Raw genomic sequence first — 16,191 nt, forward strand, 5'->3', positions numbered from 1 at the left:
TTTGATGTGTTTGGTGAAAGTGTGTAAGGGGTTGATGTAGTGTAGGACAGAGTGTGATGAGGAAGGTAATAGCATATGTGAAAATAAGATGAGGAGAGAATGCATGTTTGGGTAAAGCAGTATGTCTAGATTTTGGAATATGAAGGAGATGGTGGAGTTAAATTTTGAAGCCAAAGAGGTAAGTAATAAACCAGTTCACTCATATATTATTTAAAATATGTTAAATTGTTTCTCTTGAGATCAATAGGGAGAACCATATAAGTGCTTTTAGCCAAGGGGGTGGCTTGAACAGATTTGCATTTTAGAAAGATAACTGTCACGTATGGAAGAACAAATTGGAGGGGTTTAGGAGGGGAGGTAGAGATTATTTAGGAAGCTATTACAGGCATTCAGGTGAGAGATTATGGTGATTTTGAAGTAAGGTTGAGATAATAAAGGAGCAGAAAATTAGATCTAAGGGAGGTATTTAGGAGGAGACTTGATTGGATTTGAATGTGAGGGATGAAGGGGAGAAGGAGGCAAAGATGACTTCCAGGTTTCTAGACTGGGCAGTGGAATGAATGATGGGCTGTTCAGTAAGATTTGGGAATGCAGGGATGGTTGGAGAAGGTGCAGAGAAATCAGTTTAATTTTGGGCTTAAGTGTGAAATGTCTATGGACTATCTATGTGGGGGTATTTTTCCAGAACAGATGTGTTTTGTCAATTATGCATGCTGGAACTCAAGATGCTGCCTGGGCAGGATGTATGAGTTTGGGACTCAGGGCTCAGTTTGCCCCATGGCGTGTGGTTCTGTAACATGAATTAGTTCATGAGTGATTGGTAAATGGGGAAATGATGATAGTGTATTACAAAAGTTGTATTGGTTCATATGCAGTTTTTTTCTAGACAAGGGGAGATAGGACAGTGGCAATAGATATATAATTAACTGGACAGGCAAAAAGTGCTTAGCTTGGTTGCTGTACTGTGAATAGAATTCTCTTGTCTGTATTTTTTTTAAGATTTTTTTTTTGTTATCATTAATCTACAATTACATGCATAACATTATGTTTACTATGCTACCCCCTTCACTAAGTCTCCTCCACAATCCCCATTAGAGTCACTGTCCATCAGTGTAGTAAGATGCTGTAGAATCACTACTTGTCTTCTTTGTGTTGCACAGCCCTCCCCATGCGCCCCCGCACATTATACATGCTAATTGTAATGCCCCCTTTCTTTTTCCCTGCCCTTATCCCTCCCTTCCCACCCATCCTCCCCAGTCCCTTTCCCTTTGGTAACTGTTAATCCATTCTTGGGTTCTGTGATTCTGCTGCTGCTTTGTTTCTTCAGTTTTTCTTTGTTCTTATACCCCACATATGAGTGAAATCATTTGGTGCTTGTCTTTCTCCGCCTGGCTTATTTCATGTAGCTTAATACCCTCTAGCTCCATCCATGTTGTTGCAAATGGTAGGATCTGTTTTCTTCTTATGGCTGAATAATATTGCATTGTGTATATGTACCACATCTTCTTTATCCATTCATCTACTGATGGACACTTAGGTTGCTTCCATTTCTTGGCTATTGTAAATAGTGCTGTGATAAACATAGGGGTGCATTGGTCTTTTTCAAACTGGGTTGTTGCATTCTTAGGGTAGATTCCTAGAAGTGGAATTTCTGGGTCAAATGGTATTTCTATTTTGAGCTTTTTGAGGGACCTCCATACTGCTTTCCACAATGGTTGAACTAATTTACATTCCTACCAGCAGTGTAGGAGGGTTCCTCTTTCTCCGCAACCTTGCCAACATTTGTTGTTGTTTGTCTTTTGGATGGTGGTGATCCTTACTGGTGTGAGGTGATATCTCATTGTGGTTTTAATTTGCATTTCTCTGATGACTAGTGAATTGGAGCATCTTTTCATGTGTCTGTTGGCCATCTGAATTTCTTCTTTGGAGAACTGTCTGTTCAGCTCCTCTGCCCATTTTTTAATTGGATTAATTGCTTTTTGTTTGTTGAGGTGCGTGAGCTCTGTATACATTTTGGATGTCAACCCTTTATTGGATTTGTCATTTATGAATATATCTCCCATACTGTAGGGTACCTTTTTGTTCTATTGATGGTGTCCTTTGCTGTACAGAAGCTTTTCAGCTTGATATAGTCCCACTTGTTCATTTTTGCTTTTGTTTCCCTTGCCTGGGGAGATATGTTCATGAAGAAGTCGCTCATGTTTATGTCCATGAGATTTTTGCCTTTTGTCCAAGAGTTTTATGGTTTCATGACTTACATTCAGGTCTTACACCAGAACACGCTCCTCCCACCCTCCAGTTCCAGAAGGCATGGACAAGAATCTAAAAAGAAAGAAACCAATTAAATATCAGTAGCTCAAATCTTTATATCAGTTTGTCCGTTTGTGTATGTGTTTTTATATAAGAAGTGTTGCTAACTGTAGTCGTTATGTCTCAATTTGTATGTTTGTGTGTCTAAGTGTGTAACTGAAAAATATTTTCCTACCTCTGGATGGTATTAATAAAAATTGATTTAAGAACAAATGCTTATGAAAATTAGGCATTCTAAAACTTCCAGAAAATCTGATAAAAAATGTTAAGCATTAATGCTAATTTGAATTTGGCTGAGGCAGGCATGTCCTTGCAGTTATCAGCTGCCTAAGTTTACCTAAGATCATTTAAGTTGATTTTATCTGCTTAATCTTTTAAGAATAAAATGCTTAAAGGCTTGGCTTTGTCTAATATTCAGTAAAGGTCTTGTAAGTAATCTAGCATAGTTGTTAGGAATGAGTGAACTAAATAAGTGTGGCGAGTGAACACCTTAATAATTGTGTATTACAGTGTGTTTACCTACTTACAGCCTGAGAGTCTTTGTGGTAACCTAAGACCGTAAAGTTTTGCTAAGTTAAGAAGATACACTTTGTGCTTAGTGAGAGATTGTGCTGTAAAGCTCATGGTTACAGAAATTATAAAATGTTCATGAATTTGTCAATCTAAAGAATGCTAGTGTAACAATTTACAATAGCCTGCTTCTCAGTGTTCACTAAAAATTAAGGTACCTAATGGTTTTAAATTTTAATTAAAGCTACCAAAAATAATAAGGAAAACATTTCTGCATGCTAAAGAATGTGACTTTTGATAAGAGAAAGTAACTTTGTTCTAAAGTACAACTGTTTATTTAGAGGGAGAAAACTGAATGTAGAAAGAAGGTTGTAGAAAGTTTGTGGAAGAATTTAATATGGTCATGCTATATAAAATTAGAGCAAATGAGTCTCTGTATCAGGTACACAACAAAATTAGAATTTTGTTTTCAGTTAAAAAGACAAAGTTTTTCTAAATTGTTAGTCTGCTCTTAATATTGAAAGATTGTAAAGGGTTCTCTAATTGTTTTATCAAAGTAGTTTCTCATGCTTAAAGTCTCAATGAGTAGTCAGAGTATTTAAGAAAATGAGATCTTAATATTAAAAGGACTAAAAGCTAAGCTTTGCTAACAACTGTGTAACCTTCTTTATTTGCCTTTGAGGTATTTTGTTATTCTGGTTAAATGGATAAGTATTGCTTCATGGCAACCTATAATCTTATTTAAGCAAGTGCCCCCCCCACAAAAAAAATCAAATGCAGAAAGGTGCTTTTACCTCTAGTTAACTCTGATATTTTCCAGAGGGCCCCTGGAACATGTCAGAGGAATTTTTTTTCTCATTGGAGAAAGTATTTAGCTAATTTGACTTATTTATCTGATATATATTTACCTAAAAAGCACCATCAAAAAGAATGATGCTAAACTTTGTTACTGAATTTTTGTGTTACAGAAATATCCAAATTTCCTTATGTCAACTGTGTTACAGTAAGCTCTCATCAGATCTTTAACCATTGTCATTTGTAAGTCTTTTGTCATCTATACTCACTGTTTATTACTCCTAAACTAGTAAGAAACTAGATTTCAGCAGAACAGGTATTAGTTATGTAGGATTAAGTAAAGTGAGGAAGATGATTTTGTAGCTTTTTGTTTCAATTGTTGTTGATGAAGTGTTTTAAGCTTTTTCTCTTAAGCTGACAACAGTTTAGTAAATGACTCCCTTTATAAGCAGAATTGAAACTTTATCTTTCTACCTGATCCCTCCAGAATTTAAAAACTCTCAGTGACTAGTTTTAAATTTCATGGTAGTATGTTTGTTTGCACAAGTTCTATAAGAATCTACTTTCCTTGTAAGAGGACCAATTAAAAACTCTGGTTATATTACCAAGGCTTTGACTGGAACGTCATACCTGAGAGACACGTGTGTAAACTCAAATATGAATGGACAACCTTAAGGAACTAACATTGACTTTGTAAAGCCAACAAAGCCCCTTAGAAGAACTGGCCTGGTACCTTGCTTACAGAGTTCCCAGCATCCTTACCAGGTGAGTAAGGAAGGTCACTTCCTGGCAGGTGCAAGAACCTCAGGAATGTCTTGGGAACCTCAAGAAGAGAGGAATTCACCCAAATGTACAGTTACTGCTGGCACAACCTGATGGCAAGTCTGGCTTGGCTTTCTGGCCTCAAGAAGCCTTTAAAAGTCCAATCTGAAATTCCTTATAAAAGTTCCAGCAGAGCATATTTAAAAGAGCCTATGTAATCAATTGCTCTTCTTGCTGTACTTATGCAAATAATCAAGCCAACTGTTAATTATTTTCTTAATCTGGCTACTTCTAATAAAAATGAGAGTGATTTTAGAGAAAAGTAGTGTTTCAACCCCATATACAAAGGTAAACTCAAAATGGATCAAAGACCTGAATGTAAGTCACGAAACCATTAAACTCTTGGAAAAAAACATAGGCAAAAACCTCTTAGACATAAACATGAGTGATCTCTTCTTGAACATATCTCCCCGGGCAAGGAAAACAACAGCAAAAATGAGCAAGTGGGACTACATTAAGCTGAAAAGCTTCTGTACAGCGAAAGACACCATCAATAGAACAAAAAGGAACCCTACAGTATGGGAGAATATATTTGAAAATGACAGATCTGATAAAGGCTTGACGTCCAGAATATATAAAGAGCTCACACGCCTCAACAAACAAAAAACAAATAACCCAATTAAAAAATGGGCAGAGGAACTGAACAGACAGTTCTCTAAAAAAGAAATACAGATGGCCAACAGACACATGAAAAGATGCTCCACATCGCTAATTATCAGAGAAATGCAAATTAAAACTACAATGAGGTATCACCTCACACCAGTAAGGATAGCTGCCATCCAAAAGACAAACAACAACAAATGTTGGCGAGGCTGTGGAGAAAGGGGAACCCTCCTACACTGCTGGTGGGAATGTAAATTAGTTCAAGAACCTCAGGAATGTCTTGGGAACCTCAAGAAGAGAGGAATTCACCCAAATGTACAGTTACTGCTGGCACAACCTGATGGCAAGTCTGGCTTGGCTTTCTGGCCTCAAGAAGCCTTTAAAAGTCCAATCTGAAATTCCTTATATAATGCTCTCTTATCTATACTAAATCCTAATACTGGTCATTGAGATGTAAACTCGATCCAGAATTCCAGTCCCCTGTAATGGCCTGGCTAATGCCCCTACTGGGCCCCTTAATAACAGTTTGTGGTTTACTCTTAGTTGCCCCTTGTGTCCTCAGGTTCCTCCAACAGCGGCTAACCCAGATGACCTGGGTCGCCACCAACCAGATGTTACTTCACTGTTATGCACCTCTTCCCACTGAACCCCCTCCTTTGGCCTAATACCAGCCTCAAAGCCTCACGACACCCCTTGTCAGCCGGAAGTAGCCAGATCAAGTCATTGCCCATTATGACCAAAACCCTGGAATGTAGGCTGGAGGAAGGAAAAACAAGGACATGCAAACAACAGAGAGATACCATAAAAGGAGAACAGACCACACCCCAAGGTCCATCCATGCCTTATGTGGAAAGGGGACAGCTCTTCCTGAATTCCATCTTTCTGATGTGCCAACTAAGACCCAGATGTCAGCCTCCTCCCTCTTGGAAGGAAAAAAAGTTTCTAGTTGTCTATTATGTCAACTTTAGCCAATCATACCTCTCCCCGCCCCCTAGGATAGCTTTCCCAGCCCTCCCCCTCCTAACCCCTTATAAGTCCCCACCTCCCTCACCAGGTGTGACCTCCCCAGCCTGTAATATCCAGACCAGGGAACATTACCCGGGAATTGCGCTCAAATAAACTGCTTGGCACTTTGTTGCCTCTCTTCGCCTGCTTATTTTGGCTAGAATTTATCTTGCACATATGAATTTTTGAACTATTTGTTCCAGGTCGTTGAAGAATGCTGTTGGTAATTTGATAGGGATTGCATGAAATCTGTATATTTCTTTGGGCAGGATGGCCATTTTGACAATATTAATTCTCTTTAGCGAAGAGCATGGGATGAGTTTCCATTTGTTAGTGTCCTCTTTAATTTCTCTTAAGACTGTCTTATAGTTCTCAGGGTATTTCAAGGTCTTTCACTTCCTTGGTTAGGTTTATTCCTAGGTATTTTATTCTTCTTGATGCAATTGTGAATGGAATTGTTTTCCTGATTTCTCTTTCTATTAGTTCATTGTTAGTGTATAGGAAAGCCACAGATTTCTGTGTGTTAATTTTGTATCCTTCAACTTTACTGAATTCTGATATCAGTTTTAGTAGTTTTGGAGTGGAGTCTTTAGGGTTTTTTATGTACAATATCATGTCATCTGCAAATAGTGACAGTTTGACTTCTTTACCAATTTGGATTCCTTGTATTTCTTTGTTTTGTCTAATTGCCGTGGCTAGGACCTCCAGTACTATGTTGAATAACAGTGGGGAGAGTGGGCATCCCTGTCTTGTACCCGATCTCAGAGGAAAAGCTTTCAGCTTCTTGCTGTTCAGTATGATGTTGGCTGTGGGTTTATCGTATATGGCCTTTATTATGTTGAGGTACTTGCCCTCTATGCCCATTTTTTTGAGAGTTTTTATCATGAATGGATGTTGAATTTTGTCGAATGCTTTTTCAGCATCTATGGAGATGATCATATGGTTTTTGTCCTTTTTGTTAATGTGGTGGATGATGTTGATGGATTTTTGAATGTTGTATCATCCTTGCATCCCTGGGATGAATCCCACTTGGTCATGGTGTATGATCCTTTTGATGTGTTTTTGAATTCGGTTTGCTAATATTTTGAGTATTTTTATATCTATGTTTATCAAGGATATTGGTCTGTTATTTTCTTTTTTGGTGGGGTCTTTGCCTGGTTTTGGTATTAGGGTGATGTTGGCTTCATAGAATGAGTTTGGGAGTATTCCCTCCTCTTCTATTTTTTGGAAACCTTTAAGGAGAATGGGTATTATATCTTCTCTGTATGTCTGATAAAATTCTGCGGTAAATCCATCTGGCCTGGGGATTTTGTTCTTGGGTAGGTTTTTGATTACTGATTCAATTTCTTTGCTGGTAATTGGGTTGTTTAGATTTTCTGTTTCTTACTTGGCCAGTCTTGAAAGGTTGTATTTTTCTAGGAAGTTGTCCATTTCTTCTAGGTTTCCCAGCTTGTTAGCATATAGGTTTTCATAGTATTCTCTAATAATTCTTTGTATTTCTGTGGGGTCTGTCATGATTTCTGATTCTGTTAATGTGTGTTGATTCTCTTTTTCTCTTAATAAGTCTGTCTAGAGCCTTATCTATTTTGTTCATTTTCTCAAAGAACCAGCTGTTGATTTAATTGATTTTTTATTGTTTTATTCTTCTCAATTTTGTTTATTTCTTCTCTGATCTTTATTATGTCCCTCCTTCTGCTGACCTTAGGCCTCATTTGTTCTTCTTTTTCCAATTTCGATAATTGTGACATTAGACTATTCATTTGGGATTGTTCTTCCTTCTTTAAATATGCCTGAATTGCTATATACTTTCCTCTTAAGACTGCTTTTGCTGCGTCCCACCTAAGTTGGGGCTTTGTGTTCTTGTTGTCATTTGTTTCCATATATTGCTTGATCTCTATTTTAATTTGGTCATTGATCCATTGATTATTTAGGAGCATGTTGTTAAGTTTCCATGTGTTTGTGAACCTTTTTGCTTTCTTTGTACAATTTATTTCTAGTTTTATACCTTTGTGGTCTGAAAAGTTGGTTGGTAGAATTTCAATCTTTTTGAATTTACTGAGGTACTTTTTGTGGCCTAGTATGTGGTCTATTCTGGAGAATGTTCCATGTGCACTTGAGAAGAGTGTGTATCCTGTTGCTTTTGGATGTAGAGTTCTATAGATGTCTATTAGGTCCATCTGTTCTAGTGCACTCTTCAGTGCCTCTGTGTCCTTACTTATTTTCTGTCTTGTGGATCTGTCTTTTGTAGTGAACGGTGTGTTGAAGTCTCCTAAAACGAGTGCATTGCATTCTATTTCCTCCTTTAGTTCTGTTAGTATTTGTTTCACATATGCTGGTGCTCCTTTTTTGGGTGCATATATATTTATAATGGTTATATCCTCTTGTTGAACTGAGCCCTTTATCATTATGTAATGTCCTTCTCTATCTCTTTTTACTTTCTTTGTTTTGAAGTCATTTTGTTTGATGCTAGTAGTGCACCACCTGCTTTTATCTCCCTCTTGTTTGCATGAAATATCTTTTTCCATCCCTTGACTTTTAGTCTGTGCATGTCTTTGGGTTTGAGGTGAGTCTTTTGTAAGCAGCATATACATGGGTCTTGCTTTTTTATCCATTCTATTGTAAGATCTAAGCATTTAGAAATCCTAAGTTAGCATAAGCATAGCCATCTTAAAAAGCCTAAGAAACCATTTCCTGAAAGTATGACTCAAGAGCAAACTAAAACCAAGTAAGACCTTGAAAAACAAGTTAGTCAATCATAAGCACAGACAGCTGTAGGCTTTAGTCAGCTAACCTTGGTCAGTTAATCTTACATACCAAGCTTATCTTGCTGAAACCCACCCTAGCATTCTGAAAGTAATCTTATCTCACTGAACCCCCCAAGATGTGACGCCAGCCGATGAATCATGTGTCTATGAAAAAACCCTGTTACGTGCTTATAGAACAATACTGTCCTCTTAGAAAATGCTATAAAAACCTCTGGCTTTGGCTGCTCGGGGTCCTTGTTGAGACCCGCTGCGTCGGGCTGACACTTGGACCCCAGCTAGCTGGTTCCTGAATAAATTCCTCTTGCTTGTTGCATCAAGAGACGCCTTTCGTGAGTGATTTGGGGCGGCGTCCTCCTCTGGGAGAATCCAAAACTATTACTCTCTGTCTTTTGATTGGTGCATTCAGTCCATTTCCATTTATGGTGATTATCGATAGGTATGTACTTATTGCCATTGCAGGCTTTAGATTCGTGGTTACCAAAGATTCAAGGTTAGCTTCTTTACTATCTTTCTGTCGAACTTAACTCGCTTATTGAGCTATTATAAATGCTGTCTGATGATTCTTTATTTCTCTCCCTTATTACTCCTCCTCCTCCAATCTTTATATGTTGGGTGTTTTATTCTGTGCTTTTTTGTGTTTCCTTTGATTACTTTTGTGGATAGTTGATTTTATTTTTTGACTTTAGTTAGTATTTAGTTGGTCTGCTTTCTTTGCTGTGGTTTTATTTTCCCTGATGACATCTATTTGGCCTTAGGAGTGCTCCCGTCTAGAGCAGTCCTTCTAAAATACCCTGTAGAGGTGGTTTGTGAGAGGTAAATTCCCTCAACTTTTGCTTGTCTGGGAATTGTTTAATCCCTCCTTCTTATTTAAATGATAATCTTGCTGGATATAGTATTCTTGGTTCAAGGCCCTTCTGTTTCATTGCATACATATATCATGCCATTCTCTTCTGGCCTGTAAGGTTTCTGTTGAGAAGTCTGATGATATCCTGATGGGTTTTCCTTTGTAGGTGACCTTTTTCCTCTCTCTAGCTGCCTTTAATACTCTGTCCTTGTCCTTGATCTTTGCCATTTTAATTATTATGTGTCTTGCTGTTGTCCCTTTGGGTCCCTTCTGTTGAGAGTTCTGTGTACTTCTGTGATCTGAGCGACTATTTCTTCCCCCTGTTTGAGGAAGTTTTCAGCAATTATTTCTTCAAATACACTTTATATCCCTTTTTCTCTCTTTTCTTCTTCTGGTACTCCTATAATGCGGATATTGTTCCTTTTGGATTGGTCACACAGTTCTCTTAATATTGTTTCATTCCTTGAGATCTTTTTATCTCTTTTTGCATCAGCTTCTATGCGTTCCTGTTCTCTGGTTTCTAATCCATCAATGGCCTCTTGCATCTCATCCTTTCTGCTTTTAAATCCTTCCAGAGATTGTTTTATTTCTGTATCCTCCCTCCTTAACTCTCGCATATTTCTTTGCAAGTGCATCAGCATGGACTTTACTTTAAATTCTTTTTCAGGAAGATTGGTTAGGTCTATCTCCCCAGATTCCTTTTCAGGGGAGACTCTCTGGGTTAATCTGGTCTATATCAAATTTGTCTGCCTTTTCGTGGCGATAGAGATAGTCGTGGGTAGTTGGCACGTATTAGCTGGGAGAATGTCCCTTCTTGCTAGTTTGTGGCCTTCCTCTCCTGAGAGGACAGTGACCTCTAGCAGCTTATGCTGGGCAGTTGGGGGCAGACGGGGTTTCTGAGTCTTGCCCAGCCACTGTGAAGGATGCTCTGCATGTGGTTGCTGTAGGCGTCGCCTGTCTCAGCCTGCTGCCCCGCTATGTTGGGTCCGGGAAGAGAGGGAGGCTGTTTATCGCCGTGAGGGGCCTCAGTGCTGCGCTGCCGCCCAGGGGGTTAGGGTGCCCGGAGTTCCCTGGGTTCACAGCTGCAGAGCTGAGTTTACCAGGATGCCTCTGTCCAGCTGTGGGGTCCCTGTCCCTTTAAGACTATCAAGAAGCACTCTCTTTTCTTTGTCCTGGGGTGCCGGCTGCAGGGTCCCACTCACAGATTTCACTGTCCTATTTCCCTAGTAACCAGCATCCCATGCCCTGTGTTTCTGCGCTCCCAGTGCAGATGGCTAGGGCTGGGTGTTTAGCAGTCCTGGGCTCCCTCTCCCTCCCCCCTCCGACTCCTCTCCTCCCGCTGGGAGCTGGGGTGAGGGGCGCTCTGGTCCCGCCAGGCCGTGGCTTGTATCTTACCCCCTTTGTGGGGCGCTAGGTTCTCGCAGGTGTAGATGTCGTCTGGCCTTTGTCCTGTATCTTCTGGTCTCTCTTTTCTGAATAGTTTTGTTTTATTTTCAAAAGTATATACGTTTTTTGGGAGGAGATTTCTGCTGCTTTACTCATTCCGCCATCTTGACTCCTCTCTCTTGTCTATATTTTAAGAAAATTTAAAATAGACACATAAACAAATGCCTGTTCCTGGGGCAACCTCCAATGCAAGGTGAACGAATCCCTAGCACTGGGCTCTGGGTAATTTACTGGCAGCCCCGCTGGCTCACCATGCCACTTCTACCTGCTTTGTCAAGGAACTTGCTGGTTTCCAATTTATTTTTGTCCATTGTAAATATCTGCTCTGGCATTCTTTGTTTATACTGAGCTGCCCAACTGGGTAGTCTAAATTAGGTTCCCAGAACCATTTATAGTTGTTATTAGTGCTCAGGTCACAAAGTTGCATAGGTTTTGAGCAGACTGCCCAAATTGTATTTTCTTTGTAAGCTCTATGCAGTTTTGTAAACCTGAGGATTTTTTCTGGAAGTCTTTAAGTTGTAGCTGAGATGCCTTTTATTTAAAATTTGTCATTGGAAAAGTTTATGTGGGGAAATATGACAGAAACAGAGTGACAACCAAAGTAAGTCCTGAGTGGCATCCTAAAAAAAACCCCCAGGGTTCGCTGGCCAGGGGCAGAGGAGGTGGTCTGTAAGAGACCCTGAAAACAAAGGGACAAATCAGAAGAACGGACTTGTCATGGAACTTTCAGGTTGGCTTCTGTGCCCCGGAAATCTTTGACAGTTTCTTTGCTGTGGTGAAGAGCATATTCCAGGTTCATCTGTGTGTATCCTTCTCCATACCTAAAATCAGCTGTCTCTCCAGACAGTCTTGGGTACTAGCAGCAATGGTGGTTAGTGTTAACAGTTTGGGCACAGTTGGTAATTGTTTCTAGGCCTTTTCAGTGAAGAGACTCATTATGTATTTAAGAGAAAATAGATCCTGAATTCAGTACTTCCTATTTAGATTTAGGTTTTTACTTATTTAATATTTGTGTCTTTTTTCTCTTATGTATGTTGAAAATCTTGTTTTAAAATAACATTGTTACAAATTTGCTTTGCCGTGATGTGTATAACAGTTTTAGATTAACAATACAGTATTATTGAAAATAAAGTCACTTTCTTTTTCTCCCTCCCTCCCTTCCTCCCTCCCTCCTTCCCTCCCTTCCTCCCTTCCTCCCTCCCTTCCTCCCTCCCTCCTTCCCTCCCTTCCTCCCTCCCTTTCTCCCTTCCTTCCTCCCTCCTTCCCTCCCTTCTTCCCTCCCTCCCTCCTTCCCTCCTTCCCTCCTTCCTTCTTTTCCTTTTCTTCCTCCCTTGTTGCCTCTGCCATTCTACAACTATGAAACATGAAAAATAGAATAAAAATGGTAATCATTTATAATAAAAAAGTATAGTCACTTGAAATAATTGCTTTCTCTGCCCTATATCAAATTTTTTAGTGACTTAGCTTTTTCATATTTTACAGTGTATTCGGCCCGGTTCACATGGAAAGAACTCTTTTTATATCATTAGTCTTTATTTAATAATGTTTAAAGTAATGTGACAAGTACAGCTGTCAGAAACTGATGGAAATATGACTTTTGGTAAACTCTACACTCAGTAGATCATAGAAGTATGCAGAAAGTAGCTTTCAAAATGTTGTTTAATAGGGACATTAGTTAAATATAGAAATGAGTTAATGGCAATCCTTGGTAAATCAGAGGTTGGTTAACAGTACTCCTATTATAATAGTCCTTGTTTAAGTATATACTGTAAGGCAGTGGTTTCTTAGAATTTACATTTTTAAACGTCCAGTAAATATATATGTGTTTAAATATAGTATGTGATATGTTGTAGTTATCTGCATGTTATAGTCTGGTGACACATGTATAACTCATAAATAAATGCATATATTGAGAGACTGCTCATTGTGGTAAAAATCTTGAGTATGAATCTAGGACATACATAGTTCTAAGTTGTTTCAAATATATGTTTTAATGTTATTGTATATCAGAATTCATACTTATATTGCCTGGCTTTTTGGGGGCAGGAGATGTATAATATTGTATTAGTTTTAGGTTTATAACATAATAATTGCATATGTGTATAAATTGCCAAATCGTTATCACAATAAGTTTAGCTACTATCACCACATAGCTAACAAAAAAATTTGCTTTCTTGTGATGGGAACTTTTCAGATTTACTTTCTCAGCAGCTTTCAAATATCTCTATGGCCTTTTTATTTAAAGTAAAACCATACTTCAGAATGTTACAGGTTGAGTTTATTCTCCTCAATTCTTGTCCCTGCTGCAATAGAAAATAGACAGAGACACAGTAGAAAAGGAGAATGAAAGTTTTATTTGAATATACTCCAAGGAAGGAGCAGGCCAGAGTCAAGGTAGACAAAGGAAAGAAAGAGAAGCTCGTTGAACTCCTGCTTAGCATAGGGCAAATCTCTTGCCAACTCCTAAAGCCAGGGTCACCTGGCATCCAGTGTCCGCTTGAATCTGCATGGCATAGCAGCTAAGTCCCTGCTGCCCCAGAATTTGGGGGAGCTGCAGAGCACTGCATGGAGTGAGATTATCTTCTGAGAACTTCCCAGAGGCAAAGAAAGCAGTTTTCAGGCAGGCTACTAAAGAGCATGATCATACAGTTGCAGTCCTGTCCAGGTCACCCAGGCGATGGGAACTTGCAAGCCCAAATCAGAGTTTTCAGTACCCCTCCCTACTTACCTGGAATAGAACAGAGAGAGTGACACACTCGAAGAAAGGAGAGTGTTGGGCAACCTCAGGAAGTGCACTTAAGGGTTTAGGGTTTGGGGTTTTATAGAACCTTTGGGTAAGGGTCAGCATAACGCATGATGTGTACAGTTTTTTCATAATTCCTTTGAAGTTTTGTTTTAAGAATAGGGTAATTCAGGTGACTATGTTGGTCTAGATCCCAGTGTTCTTTATCCACATCGGTTTATTTACATTTCAGAGATCTATCTCCTGTCCTGGTTACAAAGTCACTTGATTAAGGAGCTGAAAGTAGAAGAGTAACAGCATATAAATTGAGTTAAAAGACTAAGCTGGGCCTCTTTTGCAGGCTAAGTAGATTTTATAAAGGCATGACCCTTGTCCTATTTCCCTGCTCTGCCTCATGGGGTAGGGCAGAGAGGTCCTTGAATGACTTTCTTTATCTGGGGAATATCTGGACATTCCAAGTCACTCCTGGCCTTTGAAATTTAACTAATTAACTCATTATCTCTGTGATTCTTTTCTGGTTCTCTGGTTTTATCTGGTTAACTCTGAGTCCCTTTTAGTGGGCTTCATTGACATTATTCTCCCTCCACCCACTCATACCTTGTCTTTCTGCCTAACACAAGAATGGTAGACTGTTATACATAAATAAAATAAACATTTCTACCTGTTATTGGTTTCTGTTGAATATAATTTTTTCCAAAAATAACATGAATTATATACATCCAAAGCAGGATTTTAAAAAAATGTGTTGCTGATCTCTCTAGTCTATTAAAATGCATTATTATAAAATCAACATATTAATGCCATTAATATACAATGTTAGCCTATTAATATTAATGTGAGAAAGATAATAAAAAGTCTTTGTTTTTACAGTGGAGCCTGTGGGTTAGACTGCTAGTTCTAGTGCATGTGGTCCCAGAGATATATTATGAAACTTAGAATTATGACATTAAACTTTTATACCATAGTGAAATAATGTATGATGAAAAATCTATTTGAATGTCTAGCAAAAATTCATACTTATTTCATAGCGCCATTTGTAATCCTGAATGATGATGAGAGAAAACTCTCATATACTCTCTGACACTGACACAGTGTGTGTTCTGGGCAGGAGTTTACTCATTGTCTCTGATTAGAATTTCAATCCAAGACTGTGTAAGCATTGGCCACATCACCCCATTGTGTGCCTTTCTTTGTTTTCTTAACTGTGGTTGTTGGTTCTGTTTACTTAGGAACCTTTTTTTTTAATTTAAAAAACTTTATATTTTTAAATTTCAAACTTATATAAAAGATGCAAGAATAGTACAGAGAATTCCTGTAAATATCCTTCATCCACATTCCCTGTTGCTTCCATGTTTGTTTATCACTCCTTTGTGTGCCCCACATCTCTCTATGAATAATTTTTTTCTGAACCGTTTGAAAGAAACTTGAGGATGTGATAGCCCTTTATTGTTAAATTCTTCAGTTTGTTTTGCCTAAGAATGAGGACACCAAAACCAGGAAATTTAACACTGAATGCAGCACTATTATCTAGAACAATTATTTTGCAAGCACCAAATTAAATTGTTCCACATGTGTCCTTGTTTGTGTGTTGGGGATTATTCTTGTCATTAATATAGATCATGGAGTGATAATTGTATCTTAAATTAACTTTAACCTTAGAAGTAGCAATTTTTAAAAATTGTTTATATCTATAATAGTAATATCTGGATATATAGATATGCTTATTACTAGTTACTAACATACTTGCATTTGAAGGATTTAGTTATGTTTTTTTTAGTAATTATAATGAGATCTTTAAAAACCTTTAATAAAGCTATCTCTTAAAGAAAAGCTTAGATTGCCTAAGTTTTGCCTTTAAGGATGCCAAATTTAAATAAATTGTCATTCTTGTGACAGTATGAGTTTGACTATATTCATATATTTGTTCAATTATTTATGCTAGTTCATATTATCATTCTTTACACTAGATTATAAAAATGGATCAAATTCATTCCACTTTATCTGCACAATGTCAGCACAGTCCTACAATGATTATTGTGAACTAACAATCCAAGTAAAAACAAAGAATGTTAGAGTGTGGGATACTATAAATTTAAGGTGCATATAAATGTAAGGTTAAACATAAAAGACTAGAAAAGGATACTGTTGCTCTGGGAGGAGGGGGTTCCCCGCCTGGGCTAAGTTCACTATGAATTCAGTGAGAGCAAATAAAGGCAAGAGCAAGAAGTTGGGGGCTTACAGGGGGTTTTATTCTCATGGCAGAAGGTCTCAGTCTCTCATCCATTCCAGCTTCCCTCTGCCAACATCCTTTCTTTCCTAGTTCTCCTGCCAGCATTCCTTCTCCCTAG

At 38.3% G+C, this 16,191-nt stretch overlaps 1 protein-coding gene and 1 long non-coding RNA gene across 4 annotated transcripts in view; one reads left to right on the forward strand and one right to left on the reverse strand.

The window, feature by feature from the left end:
- Window positions 1–16,191, forward strand: part of HIBCH (3-hydroxyisobutyryl-CoA hydrolase) — a 156,977-nt gene that overhangs the window by 74,520 nt on the left and 66,266 nt on the right. The gene's annotated exons all lie outside the window — the stretch shown is intronic.
- Window positions 1–16,191, reverse strand: part of LOC140845026 (uncharacterized) — a 138,680-nt gene that overhangs the window by 18,593 nt on the left and 103,896 nt on the right. The window lies entirely within an intron of this gene.

Source organism: Manis javanica, chromosome 12 (genome assembly GCF_040802235.1).
Source record: "Manis javanica isolate MJ-LG chromosome 12, MJ_LKY, whole genome shotgun sequence".
Lineage (NCBI taxonomy): Eukaryota > Metazoa > Chordata > Mammalia > Pholidota > Manidae > Manis > Manis javanica.